Genomic DNA, 14152 nt, shown 5'->3' with positions numbered 1-14152 from the left:
TAAGCTCAGATGTAAGGGAATTCCAGGAGTCTGGGTATGGTATGGTTCACCCGAAGTCGAGTACAAGGCTAAGATAAATACTAACTAAGATGACAATGGGAAGAGTGTATCTTCCTTATGAGGACGTGTGTTGCATTATCAGCAAGAGTTGCATTGGAGAATTTAACTTGTGCGTTCCCATCTGTTGGAGTATTTCTGAGATTATGAATTTAATGGAACGTTAACTCTTGCAGATGGCGCATCGCACCAGATCTGGCTCTGTGCCCGGCAGCAGCGAGCAGAGACAGGATCTTCCCCCACCCCCACCCCCGTCTCCACTAGAGGCAATCTTAGCGGCTCAGACCGAGCTGCTGAGACATCTGGTACAAGGGCAACAACAATAGCAGCCCCATGGTGGAAGGGCTCAGCAGCAACCTCATGTTGCTCGGTATGAAGACTTTTTGGGGACGCAGTCCCCATTATTCCAGAAGATCCAAGACCCGCTTGATGCAGACGCCTGGGTTCGCACCATCGAGTCCAAGTTTGAGCTTCTCACCGCCCAGTGCCCCAATCACAACAAGGCCCGGTTTGCAGCCCAGCAGTTACGTGGTTCCGCCCGGCTATGGTGGGATCACTACCACGCCATGTTGCCAGCAGACCATGTCATCAGCTGGAACAAGTTCAAGACCGCGTTCAGAGCGCACCACATTCCGGATGGTCTCCTGGAGCGCAAGCTCAATGAATTCCTGGCTCTTCACCAAGGAAACCGAGATGTGTTACACTACGCTCAGGCCTTCACGACCTGTGTCATTATGCTGGATATCACGCGGACACCGACGAGAAGAAGCGGGACAGATTCCGCAGAGGGCTGATGTGGCGGAACCGCCCAACTTAAGCTGGTTTAAGTGCGCCTAATCGCTGTCGGAACAGCAATTATCCGAAACGCACCTAAAACAGCCTAAGTCCGGTAGTCCGTCGAGTGTCCCTAGGACTCCTCGAAGGATCCACGACGTATCTCATAGCCATACATCAGGATAATATCCGCGATGGGATAATATCAACAAATATTACATTTTTAAAGACATAACAAAGGTACGATATATTACAACCATAGTTTGAAACAACTTAATCGTGCAGGTTAGCGTGGTTCTAAGAATTTAAAACCAGTTCGGAAGAAAAATAAACATTTAAGTTTTATTCTAGAGTATCATGAGACTCATAAGATACTCTAGGTCTTCGGGGCTTCCTCTTCGGTGGGTCCCTGCTGGCTTTCTGAAAACAACAACAAGGGATCCCCTGAGTACGAAGTACTCAGCAAGTCTTACCCGACTAACCAATATAATAGTTTTTCTTTGGAATGCATGTCAGCCTTTGGGTGTGCTTGGTTGACACAATTTTGCCGGAAAAGCTTACTATAAGTGAGGCCTTAGTTTTATCTTTTATTTGAGTTAAGTCATTACCTAACCATTCTAGATGATAACAGAAGTAAAAGCAATCACAGCGGTTAAATCATACAGTACTTGTCAACAGGAGATTTTATATTGCATGAGTTTATACTACGATGCTCAACAGCGATCAAGTGCATTCATAACCGAGAATTGCGGCGATCCGGATCTAATTACATCCTGCAGGAGAGTACCCTGATCACCAGCATTATACGACTGTTCCGGTCGTATCTCACAACCTCTCGATTAGCAAAGTCAATGATTAGGAATACAACTACCCGGACCCAGGGATGCACCCCCACATGGGACCCCACGTCTGGCCTGATCTCCATGTGAGTTTCAGGCTACACCCCTGCCAATCTCCAGCACGTCAAATGCGGGTACGAAGCATTCCTGATCAAAGAATTTACTAATCTACTGGGCTTTACTGGTCCCATACCCAGTAAGTGATCTGAGGTTATCACTTGATCAATGGTTAAGACACGGATCGGTCCTTAACCAGATTAATCTAGCAGACAGAACTACATCTCTAGCTTCTGTCTGGTTCCATGTACCAAACTATCTTTCATAAGCAACATGTATGACTTAAGAGTTTTTCCTTAAGGTTGGTAAACCAAGCATGTAAGCAAGTAAGCAACTCTAGACTTGGGTAGCTTCTAAGGTTTGAACAAGTCGCAAAGATGTCCTTAAATCAAGGCATGATCATACACAAGAATAGGTTTCAATCAACTCCTAGACTTAGTGCATACAATAAGCAAATAACCTATAACTAGTCACATGAAATAACGACTCCAAAATAGATAGGTATAAATGCACCGGGGCTTGCCTGGGATCAACAAAGGTTAGTTCTTCGGAAAACTTCTTTATTAAACAGAGACACTTCAACACTTCGTGAACGCTGTCCATCTCCAGCTGAAATCCACGAATTCCCACTCCAGGAGTTGTGCCGTCTACGATGCAGCATATGCAAGAGTTAGATATGCAAACTTTTGAATACAAGACTATACAACTTTCCTTCATGATAAAGTTGTAAGCCAACAAGGACTATACAATTTATCATGATAAAGTTGCAAGCCAACACATAAAAACCCTAAAGATTAGCCCACCATTTTTATTTCCTTTACTGAACCTACCTTAGACCTCTTCTTTTATTTTTAAAAGCATTATAATAATTTTCTAATCTCAAAAACCTAATTCCTATGAATTTATAATAATTTGTGGATAATAAAGCATTTTCAAGTTTTATACATTTAATAAAGTTTAAGCATTTATTTAAATACCTTACACAAAAAGGCATTAAATAAATACCTAAATTTTTATTATTTTTCCTAGGGTTTAAGAATTTTAATGCATAAAGGAAAATAAAACAATCCTAATAAAATTGGTTTCACTAATTTTGGGCACTTCTAGAATTTCCTGTGAATTAAATGGTGAAAACAGCATTTACTCTATTTATCTAATAAAAGAAAACCTAAGATTTAATAAAAACCCCCGGCCAAACTTTTCTAACTTGCTTCTACCCACCATCACTTCCACCTAGGGCCTACCCAGCCTCCTACTCTTCTTCTTCTTTTCTTCATTGACAAGTGGGGCCCACAGCCGGCACCCTTCCTCGGGCCAAAAGGTGGCCCGTCAATCCTTAACCCGTGGCGCGTGGGCTTCCTCGTGGTATCTCTTTTTTTGGGCCGGCTTCCTCCTCTTCTCCTCTTTCTCAACTCCGGCCGGCCCACCTTCTTTCTCCTTTACTTCTATCTGGGCCGCACAGCCTATTTTCTTTTCAACCCGATCGTCAGCCCACCGGTCCTCCCTTTCTTCCTCAAAAGGTCATCGGCCCAACGAACGTCGACGCACTAATGGGCCTCCTCCACCGCAACTGGGCAACACGGCCCAAGCAACACTCTACTGGCCTGCTAAACCCCTCCTTTTTCTTTTATGCTGCGCGGGCCAGCTGGGCCAATTCTTTCCCTTGGCCCAAGACGGGTGACCGGCCTACTCCTTCTCTCCCGCTCCACCTGGGCCTCCCCCACCGAGACTTGGACTCCTGGCCCAAGTTCACCAACCGGCCTGCCTCCTCCTCCCCTTGGCCCACGACGGACGGCGGCCCCTCTTTTCTTTCTCCCTTTTCTTCTATGCCGCGCGGGCTTTAGCTGGGCCGGCGTCTCTCTCTCGGCCCAAAACGGCGGTTGGCCTTTCTTCTTCTCCTTCTTCTCCTCACAACCCCCTGACGCACGGCTTCTTCCTCCCGGCGCAAAAACAGGGGGCGCGCTGGCGTGAGGAAGACGGGGCAGCCCCGGCCAACGGCGGCTCGCCGGCGGCCGAGAGGGACGGGGTGGCGGCGCCCCAGGCCAGGCGCACCTGCGCCCACCGCCAGCTCGCCGGGAGGCGGCCCGAGCCGGCCCCTCCACGGGCGGCTGCGGCTTGGCCCACTGCCGGCCATGGCGGCGCACGGAGACGGCACAAGCAGCTCCCTCGACTCCCCCAACAGCTTCTATACTCTTGCAGGACGCCCCTAGGCCCGCCAATCGAGAAGGAAAAGCCGATTCAGGAGCTCACCTTGGGAATTGGATGACGGCGGCCGGCGGATGGAAATAGCGGCACACCGGAGCTTGACGGCGGGGAGCTGGAAAATGGAGGAGCTTGGGACGTTGAGGAGTAGCTGGCGGAACTTTGGGTGGATGGAATTGCAAGAAGAGGTGGCGATGTTGGTGAATCGGCCGGCGGCGGCACTGATTGCGCAAGCTCTGCTTGCACGGCAGAAAAACCCAGGGCGGCAGTTTAACTGGAGGAGGGCAAGGCGATAGCGACGCAACATTATCGTGCATGACCTCCAGCTTAGCTCGTGGTAGGCGGCGGGGTGCGAGCGTGGCTGTCGCGCTGGCCAACATGCCCGAGAGCTGGCGGCGGCACGGCACTGTCGCTCTGTTCTTCCTGTTCTTTTTCCTTCCTTCCAAACCGACACGTTCACGCCTCGATTGCTCGAAATATTTCATCTCAACTAATAGAACTCCTTTAAGCAAACTTGTAGATTGATCTGAGCACTTCAATTGATAAATAGGCCTCTACCCGAGATGAGCACCCTAAAGTCGAGATTTTTAAGCTCCAAGCTTCTGTCAGCTTGTACTGTTACTGAACTCTATCGATTCAGTTCGACAGTTCCAATATGGTCATTTATCCTTCTTTGGCACCAATTTCAGTAGCCCAATTGTATCCCATATAGGCCAACCGTTCCCTATGTGTGTTCTACAACTAATAAGGATTCCATTTTGCACCAGAAACCATATAACCTTTGCACTAGATTTTCCTAAAATTTGCTCCAAACATCGCTAGTTAACACTGTTTTCAGACTTAGATTTTATGCAGCTTCGAGAGTTGGCCGAAATAGCTAGAGTGCTGACTTTGAGTTCTGATTTAAATTTGATTCTTTCGCTATCTCTGAGCAACAACACCTTATTAAACATGTCCAAGGATCATACTTCACCTCTGTCTAGTTGCCTTTGCTCACTTACTTGAAAAATTGGGCAGAATTCGGTTTCAAACATAGATACTCGTCATGTTTTTCTAGACTTAGACTTAATTCGGCAAGGAGCTCGAAATCTGCTCAATTGCTGACTTTTGGTTCCAATTTGATTTCAAACCTTCCACTTTCTCCGGACAACAACTATTCATTTACCTTCTCCATAATCCATATTACACTAATGTCCAAAAACATCTGCTCACTTTTAAGGAAATTTCTCCAGAAATTGGTTCTAAAGTCCTGTACTCAATACCATTTTCAGACTTAACCAAAATCCAGCAAAACCGCCTATTGTGACAAAGTGCCAACTTTAGGCTTCCACTTGAAATAGTTCCCTCTGCTATTCCTGATCAACAACACCCAGAGTTAGGAGTCCAAAGTTCATACTTCAACATGGTATAGTTGCCCTGATTTACTTATTTGAGAAATTCATCGGAATTCACTTTCCAAAATGGACTCTGAGCTGTTTTTCTGATTTCTTGTTTTTGGACGGTGAATAGTAAACGTAGCTTTTCATTTCCTTCTCCGATTTCTTTTGAGTGTTTAGGATCAAATATTACTCCAAATTTTTGACCCTTAAGTTCTAATCAGCTTTACACTTCCACTCTATATTTTCGCCGAATTTTTCTGAATATCAAATTCAAAATTCAAATTTCGGCCAAATTTGACCCGAATTTGATTTTCGGTCAATTCCTTTTTCTTTTCTTCTCGAATTGCTTTCAATTCTTCAAATTCACTTTGATGACTAAAAATGGCAGGTGTTACAGCTGAGCTTGGAGCTCAGAGAAAGGTTAAACCCGATAAGGGTGGATACATACAATGAGTTGGTCAACCTGGCCATCTCCCAAGAGGACTGCATGAAGGCTCTGGCAGCCAAGAGGAAGAGGAAAGCCCCACTGCCAACGCCCAGCCCACCTGCGCAGCGTTTCAGAATGGTTCCACCCCAGGCGCCCAGTCGACCCCAGCAGTCGGGAAGGTGGATTGCCCGACCCCCACCAGCAGCAGCGCCCCGTTTTCCTGGTTTCCAACCACAGGCGCCTCGGCCAACCCTGCCGCCACCCCCACGCCCTGCAGCGGGTAACCGCTGTTTTGCCTGCGGCGATGTGGGACATTTCGCCAAGGACTGCCCCAGAAATCAGAGCCCGCGCCCAGGGCAGAGCAATGCGACGCCCAACAAAGGAAAGAGGCCCAAGGTGCAAGTTCGCCAAGGTCGACTGAACTTCACCCACGCAGCAGAGCTTCCTGAAGGTGCACCGATAATGACGGGTACCTTTCTGATTCACAGTTTTTCAGCTTTGGTTTTGTTTGACTCAGGAGCTTCACATAGTTTTATCGGGAGAAAGACCCGTGACAAGTGTGGGTTACAAGAATGCCAAACCAGAGGGTCTTTTAGAATATCCACCCCGGGTGGAATGATCACATCTGATAGGATGAGTGTCAACGTGCCTATTCAGCTAGGCCAAAACCTTTTTAAGGAAAATCTGATCATCCTTGACCTGGAAGGAATAGATATCATTCTTGGTATGGATTGGATGAGCCGACACCAAGTGGTTCTAGACCCAGCCACCCGAACCCTCCTCATCAACTCGCCCTTTTATGGCAGTACTACCCTGTTCTTGAACCCTCCTAAGTCCGCACTCCCTTGTGCGTACCCTCTATCGCAAGCCCAACTAGAGAGCCTCCCTGTTGTCTCTGAGTACCCTGATGTGTTCCCAGAGGACTTGCCCAGCATGCCACCTGATAGAGACGTGGAGTTTGCCAAAGAGTTGATCCCCGGCACCGCCCCCATCTCCAAACGACCCTATCGGATGCCACCAGCTGAGCTGGCCGAGTTGAAGACCCAGTTGCATGATCTGTTGGAAAAAGGTTTCATCCGACCCAGTGCATCACCCTAGGGTTGCCCGGCCCTGTTTGTGAAGAAGAAGGATGGCAATCTACGCATATGTGTAGACTACCGACCTCTCAATGCGGTGACTATCAAGAACAAGTACCCACTCCCCCGCATTGATGTCTTGTTTGATCAGTTAGCTGGAGCTAGAGTGTTCTCCAAAATCAATCTTCGTTCAGGTTATCACCAAATCAAGATCCGACCATGTGACATCCCTAAGACTGCCTTCTCCACAAGATATGGACTCTACGAATACCTGGTCATGTCTTTTGGACTCACCAATGCACCCGCATACTTCATGTACCTCATGAACTCGGTATTCATGCCCGAGTTGGACAAGTTTGTAGTGGTGTTCATTGATGATATCCTGGTGTACTCGAAGAGCGAAGAAGAACATGCCAACCATCTTCGCGTAGTTCTCCAACGACTGAGAGACCATCGGCTCTATGCCAAATTCTCCAAGTGTGAGTTCTGGTTGGATAGTGTCAAGTTCTTGGGACATACTATCTCTAAGAGTGGCATAGCCATCGACCCCAGCAAGGTACAGAAAGTCATAGACTGGAAGCCTCCTGCCTCAGTGCACCAAATCCGAAGTTTCCTTGGACTGGCAGGCTACTATCGGCGTTTCATACCGGATTTCTCCAAGATAGCTAAGCCGATGACAGAGTTGTTGAAGAAAGAGGCCAAATTTGTGTGGGACAGTCAATGTGAGGAAGCTTTCAAAACCTTAAAGCGCTTGCTGACCACAGCCCCAGTTTTGGCCCAACCCGACCCCTCTAGGTCGTTTGACGTGTACTGTGATGCCTCTGGCACTTGACTTGGGTGTGTTCTTATGCAAGACAACCGAGTCATTGTCTATGCCTCACGAGTGTTACGACCTCATGAGCTGAACTACCCGACCCATGATCTTGAGTTGGCAGCAGTGATCCATGCCTTAAAGATATGGAGACATTATCTGATGGGCACCCGCTGAAACATCTACACCGACCACAAGAGCCTCAAGTATATCTTCACCCAAGCCGACCTCAACATGCGCCAAAGAAGATGGCTGGAGTTGATAAAGGACTATAATTTAGAAGTACACTATCACCCCGGCAAGGCCAATGTGGTGGCCGACGCTCTTAGCCGCAAGCCCTGTTGCAACTGCTTGTTGGCAACAACCTTCACCGAAACCTTGTGTCATGAGATGGGAAAACTCAGTTTGGAAATTGTTTCCCATGAAACCCTCGGCCACATCACCCTTGACTCTATTTTAGAAGACCAAATAAGGTCAGCACAAGTGGAGGATGAGGAAGTAAAGCGGATCACCAAGAAGATCTCCTTGAAGGAAGAAGGGTATAAGCAGTTCCGACAGGATGAAACTGGAAGCGTATATTATGAAACCCGACTGGTTGTACCGGCCGACCCCAACTTGAGGAAGCAGATCCTAGATGAAGCTCACCTCTCCAAATTCTCAATCCACCCAGGCAGCAATAAGATGTACCAGGATCTACGCCAGGCTTTCTGGTGGAGCGGAATGAAACAGGAAATTGCCCGGTACGTTTCAGAGTGCGACACTTGCCAACATGTCAAGGCCAGTCATCTAAAGGTAGCAGGTACTTTATAGCCCCTACCTATTCCTTCTTGGAAATGGGAGGATGTCAGCATGGATTTCATTGTCGGACTGCTTCTTTCATCGCAGTGACATGATTCCATTTGGGTTATAGTGGACCGTCTGACCAAGACCGCCCACTTCCTTCCTGTCCACACCACCCACACAGTCAAGCAGTATGCAGAACTATACCTTGACCGCATAGTTTCCCTACACGGTGTGCCTAAGACCATCATCTCTGATCGAGGAATTCAGTTTGTAGCACGCTTTTGGGAACAGCTACAAGCATCCATGGGCACCAAACTCATCCGTAGCTCAACCTATCATCCCCAAACCGACGGTCAAACCAAAAGAGTCAATCAGATCCTTGAAGACATGTTAAGAGCTTGTGTCATTCACTATGACAGAAACTGGGACAAGTGCCTGCCATTGGCGGAGTTCTCCTATAACAATAGCTACCAAGCCAGTTTGAAGATGGCACCATTTGAAGCATTGTACGGACGGAGATGCCGGACACCATTGAACTGGTCCCAAGCGGGAGAGAGACAAGTTTATGGCCCTGACTTAGTAGTAGAAGCCGAAGAACAAGTGAAGGTAATTCAAGCAAATCTCAGGGCTGCCCAATCTCGACAGAAGAGTTACTCTGACAGGCGAAGAAGGCCCCTACAGTTTGACATTGGTGATCATGTGTATCTTCGAGTTTCCCCAACCAAAGGAGTGCAACGGTTTGGAGTAAAAGGAAAATTGGCTCCCCGTTACATTGGCCCATATGAAGTTGTGAAAAGTTGTGGACCCGTTGCCTATCGAATCCAACTCCCAGAACAGCTATCGGCCATACACGACGTTTTCCATGTGTCTCAGCTGAAGAAATGTGTCCAAGTTCCAACCGAGATCTTAGAACAAGAGCAGCTTCAAGTTGAGCCTGACCTAACCTATGCAGAGTATCCGGCTAAGGTCCTTGACCAGAAAGAAAGGCATACCCGCCGCCAAATGGTCAAAATGTACAAGATCCTCTGGAGGAACCACACGGAGGATGAAGCAACGTGGGAAACAGAAGAGTACTTGAACAAGCACTTCCCCGGTTTTCTCTCCAGCCAAGGAGGTAAAGGCTACACACCCCCACCGGTTACTACTACATCCGAATCTCGGGACGAGATTCTTCTTAAGGGGGGTAGGCTGTAACGGCCTCGGTTGATAATCCTTCGCGTCAATCTTAATCCGAGTCCCTGATCACCTGTCTCCGTTTTTCCAAGCCTAAGTGTTCCACCTCCAGAATCTTCCGACCCTTCGATCCGACCCCTCGCCGTGGTCTCCCCAGTTCCGACCCTACCGACCCCCAACCCACCGTCGGATCTTCCTAAGCCATCCCACAGCGTCACCCTTAAGTTCGAGCCGTGGACCATCGCGACTGACCGGTGCGCCCATGAGATCTTTTCCCCCAGATCTCCCGCGACAGGCGCACTCGAGTTGCATGCCCGCTTCAGAGTTTCCCAGCTGCGTGGCTCAACTCCTCCGACGTCCACCGCTCCGCCTTGTCGCCGGCCCACGACCGGATGAATTCTCGCGCCCCCTTCCCCAATCGCGACGGAAGCTCCTCTGCTACCCTTTCTGCAGCACCTCGCCGCCCGCGCCCATCATCACATCGCCAGATCCCGGCCGCAGAGCCCGATGCCGCCCGTCTTTTCCATCACCTCGCCACAGTCTCGCCGCCCCAGTCTTCGCTACGCGACGATTCCTCCTCCGCCAACCCAGACCGTGGCAGCGATAGCTCCCTTTCCCACCCTGTCAGAAGCCGCCCCGACAATCTTTTGCTCCGCGCTCACCCGCGCGACCGCAGCCGCCTGTCTTCTCACCTGTGCGCCCTCGTTTCTAGCGCCGTTTTCCCGGTCACTTCCATCAGATCCACCACACGACGACGCCCACCTCCGCCAAATCTCAACCACCGGCAAACCCGCGCCTGCGCCACCCTGACGTCAGTGCCCAATGACCGCCGGTGTCATCCCCGAAGTCCTGCTCCACCGCCCTCGTCGCTCAATCGCCACCCCGGCAGAGCACTCCATCGTTTCTTCCCCAGTCTTCGCGCCGCTCCCCCCTTATCACTTCCGCACTGCTATAAAATGGGATGCCGGAGTCCCGCCGGAGTTCCCCTTTGCCCTAGCTGCCCTCTCTCTTACTCCCTGTTCGAGCTCACAGCGCCACCACCTAAGTCTGAAGAACTCTCCTCTCTGCTCAAGCACTACCTTTTCCCAATCCGCCAGCCACTGCTTTCAGTGCCGCCCAAGAGCTTGCTGTGATCCACAAGGAGCACCGCCGCCGCCGGAACACCGCCGGACAGCCTTGCCGCTGTCCCAAGCCCCTTAGTCCTTCCGCCCAAGCCTCCTCTGTAAAACGAAGGTAGGCTGCTGACCCTTGTTCGCCTCGTCCGACCCCTCCTATCCGCCCGACCCCGGTTCCATCTCACCCGACCCTGTCTGTTCCGCCGACCCTTCTCCGCCTCGCCCCAGGCTTGGCTGTACCTTTTTTGTTTGTACCGAGGGTGTATGTGTAAAACTTGAGGACCTTTCAGCGTTAAGTCTGAGGACCCCTAGCACATCTATTCCTCTAGATTTAGGGCCAGATCATAAGTTCCTCCCCATCCGACCCTTACATCTTGATCTCCATCAACTCCATCGAACCTCCCCACCCTCCTGTAACTTGCCGCAAGTTTCTGGGCTCAAACTTGCAAGTGTTGCTGTTGAAATAACCGTCTATGCTAACCAATGCGTTGCATTCGTGTAGAGTTGCGTCTCGCTGACGGCTACTACGAGCTGCACCCGGCGCCAGAAGATGACGGTGTAGCTGAGCTTCTGCTTCCAGAAGCCGAAGCTGTCCAAGAAGGTGAGCAGTTCCCTTCCTCCTTGCTCGAAGGCAAGCCCCGGATGCATGAATCCCCTATGTTTTACCAGACTTGCGCATGCCTTCTTTAACACGTTTGTGCATTTACGTATAGGAGTTGGTTGGAACCATAGATGCATAACTTAGCTCCCTTGATCTGAACACTAGCTGTTGGACCGGGTAGATGCTTTGCTTAAATAGGAAACGATAAAAGCCGAGTGATTCCCTGTCACTCGCGAGTTGTAGGAGTTGGATGTTTACCCTTCTGTTACAACTATAAGGACGATGGACGGGGCAGGGTTATGGGTAACTCTTTGGTGGTTGGCTGATCGCCCCGTCTGTCTATGAAACTTGCTAAGGCCCGACAGTGGTGGTGTTCGTGATCAAGTATTTGAAAGTACTAATCTCATACCTAGTATGGGATGGGGAATCCTAGTACCTGATTGAACTAGGGCGTGGCTTATACCCCTGCTGTCCCTGGAACGAGGTTCCCATGGTGCATCATGTGGGTGCAAGCACGGTCACAGCACGGCAGAGGCCGGGACTGTGGAGCATTGCATGCCAAGGGAAGTTTGGACCTGACACGCGCCTAGGAATTGATGGGGACGGCCGACACAGGAAGCGGCCCTTGTGGTGCGCGGATGTCGTGAGATTAGGTTCGCCATGCATGGTTAAGAAACTCGAATCGATTCGTCTGCCTCTCACAGTTTGAGACTGCTTGATCGCTATGTCACCCTGAGTAAATAAGGAATCTGATGATGACATGGTTTTGTTGATGCTGTACATACCCTTTGGTTGGTTCTATGCTTGCTTAGAATAGGTTGCAAACTTAGACCGGATAATGAACTTAGAACTGGAGCTAAAACTTGCAAGTAGGGATACACCTAGCGCTTTTGGCAAACAAACCCCTCAGCCAAAAAGCCTTGCATGTCTAGAAGAGGTAGTTTGGCGCGCTCCCTGTCGGTTAAGTCTTGCTGAGCTTAGTAGCTCAGCCTTGTTGTGGCTCTTCTTTTTCAGGTGAAGTTGCTGCCTCTGAACCTCCTTCTGCTGGCACTTGGCCGCCCTAACTCCCTCCGGGTTGGACGGTTGAGTGGGATCCCTCCTCGGACGGCGAGGAGCGGGATCACTGATGTCCCGGTTGGCCTCACCAGGGATGTCCGACCCCGACGAAGTAGCTTCCGCTTGTTGTTTTATCTTCTATGGTTTTCTTTCAAACCTTGTAAACTCTGATGATGTTTTATAACCAAACTGAATGGTTAAATTGCTTAACTTAGTAGACTTGTTGTATTCTCTGGAACCGCTCACCTTCGTGTGAGTTTGCTATTCGGTCCTGTTCAAGTGGTTAAATCGGATGAAATCCGACGGCACTTCGTGTTTGCTTGGATAAGACATGAGTGTCGCATATTAGGCGACTTAATCATGTTTAATCAAGCAAATCCGAAGCAAATCCGCCACAAAACTGTGGTGCCACTAACGGATGAAGCGTCGTCGGAAAACCTGGGGAGCTGTGTTTCTATAGGATCCTACATTTTTTTAAAGGATGGAAGGAGCATCGTCTACGTGCTGTGCGTATACTAAAGTTGTGAAACTGGTCCAACATTGGACCTGGCACTTATGATAGATAAAAAAACTAGCGCATGAAGGTTGAAATCCTCAATCTAGATGCACAAATGAAGAAACGACCTTCTGTACCGATTGGGAACCCCTTTAGTACCAGTTATAGTTCGGTACTAAATAGGGGCCCTTTAGTACCGGGTCAAGTAACCGGTACTAAAGGGTATTAAAAAACAAAAAAAGAAATCTGGCCTCCCGCCAGCCTGACCCCCACCCCGCCGCTGCCACCCTCCCTCCCACCGCCCGCCCACCCGCCATCACCCGCCTCACCTGGCCCTGCCCGCTGTCGCCTGCCTCACCTCACCCCACCCGCCACCGCTCCCGCTCCCACCGTCGTCGTCGCCGCCTCACCTTGCCCCGCTGCTGCTGCCCATTGCTGGTGAGGGGCGAGTGGAGGGGGGAGGGGAGGGGAGGCAAAGGAGGAGAGGAAGGGTGAGGGTGAGGGTGAGGGCAAGCAGAGGCAGAGGAGGTGAGAAGAGAGAGAGGAGGGGGGATGGATGGATGTATGGATAAGAAGCGGCAACAGACTGTGGATGGGAGCTCTTTAGTACCAGGTGGGAGCTCCACCGGGTACTCAAGGGTGACCTGTCACCCGGTACTAAAGGGGGTCATGGGGGGCATATCGGGAACTATCCATTAGGTCCGGTACGAATGCTCACATTAGTACCGGATTCAATTGCAACCGGCACGAAGGTGCTGGACGAAAGGCCATTTCTCTAGTAGTGATGCTTAGTGATATTTTAGAACATTTGTTCTGGTACGGTAACGGGTAACACTGGTGAGATCAATAAATTCGGTGCATTTCTAGACCATGGTTTTTTATGGAGCGACTTTGAGTGTCCTTATGTCCTTAATTAGTTATGTAATATGTGGCGTAATATTAGAGTGTGTTTGGATGATAGAATCAGTTCCGTTTCTGGGTAGAAACGGTAGAATCTGTACCAAACACAATATAATTAGAAACGTTTCCATGAGAATCGGAGAGAAATCGTTTCTTCTTTTTGACCTACAAGAGAGAAACGACATTTTAGGTGTTTCGTCTGATTCTAGTTCTATCCAGCCATCTAGCCAAACGGTTACACAAAGTGATTCTAATTCACATGAGAAACATTTCTAGAGAAAATCCAGATCCAAAACATTTCTACGAGAATATGGAACCTACCAAACACACCCTTAGTAAGATTAAATCAAATTCGGTGTATTTTTAGGTCACTAAGGTTATGTTGCTAAGTTGCCTTTAATATAGT

The sequence above is a fragment of the Setaria viridis genome, chromosome 2, assembly GCF_005286985.2.
Source record: "Setaria viridis chromosome 2, Setaria_viridis_v4.0, whole genome shotgun sequence".
In the NCBI taxonomy this organism is placed as follows: domain Eukaryota; kingdom Viridiplantae; phylum Streptophyta; class Magnoliopsida; order Poales; family Poaceae; genus Setaria; species Setaria viridis.
The sequence above is the reverse complement of the archived record's forward strand: the minus strand, read 5'-3'. Positions refer to the sequence as shown.